Source organism: Strigops habroptila, chromosome W (assembly GCF_004027225.2).
Source record: "Strigops habroptila isolate Jane chromosome W, bStrHab1.2.pri, whole genome shotgun sequence".
Classification (NCBI taxonomy): Eukaryota; Metazoa; Chordata; class Aves; order Psittaciformes; family Psittacidae; genus Strigops; species Strigops habroptila.
In genome coordinates, this window is record NC_044301.2 from 18,571,060 (window position 1) to 18,575,149 (window position 4,090).

Consider the following 4,090-nt stretch of genomic DNA (forward strand, 5'->3'; position numbering starts at 1 on the left):
GAAACTGTCGTGGTTTGAGCCCAGCCGGTAACTCAGAACCACACAGCTGCTTGCTCACTCCCCCCCTTCCTCCCCCCGCTCCCGGAGGGATGGGGAGGAGAATCGGAAGAATGTAACTCCCACGGGTTGAGATAAGAGCAGTCCCGCAACTAAGGTATAATACAAAACCACTACTGCTACCACCAATGATAATGATTAGTGAAATAACAAGGGGAAAGGATACAATTGCTCACCACCCGCCGACAGATACCGAGCCCGACCCGAGCAGTGATCTGGGCCTTCCGGGTAACTCCCCCCGGTTTATATACTGGGCATGACGTGCTGTGGTATGGAATACCCCTTTGACTAGTTTGGGTCAGGTGTCCTGTCTCTGCTTCCTCCTGGCTTCCCCTCCTCCCTGGCAAAGCATGAGACTGAGAAAGTCCTTGGTTGGAATAAACATTACTTAGCAACAACTAAAAACATCGGTGTTATCAGCGTTGTTCCCAGGCTTAAAGTTAAAAAACACAGCACTGCACCAGCTACTAAGAAGGAGAAAAATGACTACTATAGCTGAACCCAGGACAGAAACCCATCTGGGCTGCTGCACTGTGGCAAGATATCGCTGCCCAAGTGCAGAACCTGGTGGTGAAGGTAGGCCACGTAGATGCTCATGTACCCAAGAGTTGGGCCACTGAGGAACACCAGAACCACCAGCAGGTGGATCAAGCTGCTAAGATTGAAGTGGCTCAGATGGATTTAGCTTGGCAACATAAGGGTGAATTATTTTTAGCCTAGTGGGCCCATGACACCTCAGGCCATCAAGGCAGAGATGGAACATATAGATGGGCTCGTGATCGAGGGGTGGACTTAACAATGGACACTATTGCCCAGGTTATTCACAAATGTGAAACGTGCTGCAATTAAGCAAGCCAAGTGGTTAAAGCCTCTCTGGTATGGAGGACAATGGCTGAAGTACAAATAGGGGGAGGCCTGGCAGATTGACTGTGTCACACTCCCACCGACCTGCCAAGGCAATTGCCATGTGCTTACCATGGTGGAAGCAACCACCGGATGGCTGGAAACATACGCTGTGCCCCACGCCACTGCCCGGAACACTATCCTGGGCCTTGAGAAACAAGGGTTGTGGCGACATGGCACCCCAGAGAGAATTGAGTCAGACAATGGGACTCATTTCTGGAACAACCTTATAGACACTTGGGCCAAAGAGCATGGCATTGAGTGGGTACGTCACATCCCCTACCATGCACCTGCCTCTGGGAATATCGAACGGTACAATGGGCTGTTAAAAACTACACTGAGAGCAATGGGTGGTGGGACTTTCAAACACTGGGATACACATTTTCCAAAAGCCACCTGGTTGGTCAACAGTAGGGGATCTGCCAACAGGGCTGGCCCAGCCCAATCAGAACTTTTACGTCCTGTAGAGGGGGATAAAGTTCCTGTGCTGCACATAAAGAATCTGCTGGGGAAGACAGTCTGGGTTATTCCTGCTTCAGGTAAAGGCAAACCCACTCGTGGGGTTGCTTTTGCTCAGGGACCTGGATATACTTGGTGGGTAATGTGGGAAGATGGGGAAGTCTGATGTGTACCTCAAGGGGATTTCTTTTTGGGGGAAAACAGCCAATGAACTCAATTGTATGCTGTTCCCTGCTATATAACACTTCTATAGCCCATCAGCTAGATGCCCATCTCCACCACTCTGGGCTTTGAAAAGAAGATACGTGCTGTCATGATCCTCAGCAGAGAATAAAGTCATGTGAAAAGCCAACAACAGCAGCAGGATTCTTTCAGAACTGTCCACAGGTCACCATTGACTAACCGTGACTTCCCTCTGATCATCACCCCAATAAAGAATGAACTTTGATGAAACCAGGTAAGCTCAGTGGTGTCATCAGCAGGCAACAATCCAACACTACACACCGTCTCTCCTGCCATGAAAGACTTTTACAACAGATGGAGCCCGACATCATGGACTGAATGAACTCGGTGAACTTTATAGGGATTGGTCCATGGACTAAGGAATGATATCTGTGTCTGTGTGTGTCTATATATATATATATATATATATAAAAAAAAAGAGACAAAAAGTGATGGTATCTTGAAAAATGTGTGATCTGAGCATGACCTGAATGGTATGGAATAGGGACTGGGTACTGTCCTGGGTTCAGCTGTAATAGTTATTTTTCTCCTTCTTAGTAGCTGGTGCAGTGCTGTGTTTTCAGCTTTAGTCTGAGAACAATGCTGATAACACACTGATCGTTTAGTTGTTGCTAAGTAATGCTTATTCTGATCTGGACTTTTCAGTCTCGTGCTCTGCCAGTGAGAAGGGGCACAAGAAGTCAGGAGGAAGCAGAGACAGGACACCCGACCCAAAGTAGCCAAAGGGGTATTCCATACCACAGCATGTCATGCCCAGTATATAAACTGGGAGAAGTTACCCGGAAGGCCCAGATCGCTGCTCAGGTCGGGCTGGATATTGGTTGGCGGGTGGTGAACAGTTGTATTGGTTATCACTTGGGTTTGTGTCTTCCCCCCCCCCCCCTTATTTCCCTTATGATTATTATTATTAGTGGTAGTTTTATATTATTCTTTAATTACTGGACTGTTCTTATCTCAACCCATGGGGTTTACATTCTTTTGTTTCTCCTCCCTATTGCACCCGGACGGGGCAAAGAAGGGGGGAGTGAGCGAGTGGCTGCTTGGTGCTGAGTTACCAGCTGATCCTAAAACAGGACATCCCCCCATGGTTTGGGGGGCAGACCTACTCCAGGGGCAGCTGGCTTTCTGTAGGGCTTCATTTGTCTGGCACATTTGTTTTTGCTGAGATGAAAAGCCCGCCACAGTGTTGGGTGTTGGTAGGATCGGGGAGATCCATGTGGTTTTGCCTTCCCCAAGTCTCAGGTTTGAGGCATCAGGATAGGTAGAGTGGGGTTTTTTAAACCCAGGCAAAACCCTCTCTGGGCTTTGCGGTCCTGGTCCTTCATCAGGGCTGACACCAGCATCTTGTCCTCAACAAGACCCCAGAACCTTCCCATGCAGTTGATGCAGGACATCAGTGCTGCTGTGGGAGCTGCGGGCTGGGGGTGTGAGCATGGGATGCTCTCTTCCCCCTGCAAGTCCCCATACCCCTCTGTAGGTAGTTAAGGTCTGGCGGCCGGAAGATATTGCGATGTACGGAAAGAGAGAGCCCCTCCCTAGGTACTCTCACAAGCCCCATAGCATGAAGAGGGGAATTGTGGGGCTAGGCTGGACAATACCATAAAAGGTAAAAATTGTTAACCTGCCCTTCTGATTGGGTCAGCATAGGTACTTCCGTGTGGCCGAAAGGTATAAAACACCTGCTGTTGTTTAATAAAACGCTATTTGGTCATCCTCCATATTGGTGTCTGTGATCTTCTAGCCCTAAGCCAGGGGTTGGCTTAGTTCTGCAAGTCTTGGCTGAAGCAACGCAGCAACACCCCTCCAAGCCCAGGTCATTTTAAAATGGATTTACAGACAGGAGGCAGATGGATCAGAGCCGCCCTGCACCAGGAGCTGTCACTACCCCATAACCTCAATGTGCTGTCCCCAGCAGCACAGCCCTGAGGTCCCAGCTCAGGTCCTCAGAGTGCCCTGGGGCATTTGGTGCTCCCTAGAGTGGAAGTGCTGCCCTGGGATGTTCGGCAGGGCAGCATGAGCCTGAGTCAGCCTGTCCTCTCCTCGGGGGCTGCTACTTGCAAGGGGGGCTGCAGCCGAAGCTGTGCCCAGCGCTCGGAGTATCCCTCATGGGGAGCGCTGCCAAGCTCACATGGGAAACGTGGTGTCACGTCCTGGGGGCTTGGCCTCCCCCGCCAGCCGGGACATGTCACCAGCCCCAAGAGAAGCCGGGGCTGTCAACTCTGGTTTGCTGGAGCTCTGGCTGCCCAGAGAAGGCAAAGCTTTTGTGGTGGAGCTGTGAGAATTGGTTTTTTTTGCTGTGTTTGAGTGCCCAGGGGGAATGTGGGGATGCCTGAGGGATGCCCGGGAGGATGCAGGGGTGCCTAGGAAAGCCTGTCCCTGTGGAGGAATTGAAGCTTTCCCCAGCATCAAACCCTGTGCGGGGTGAGCC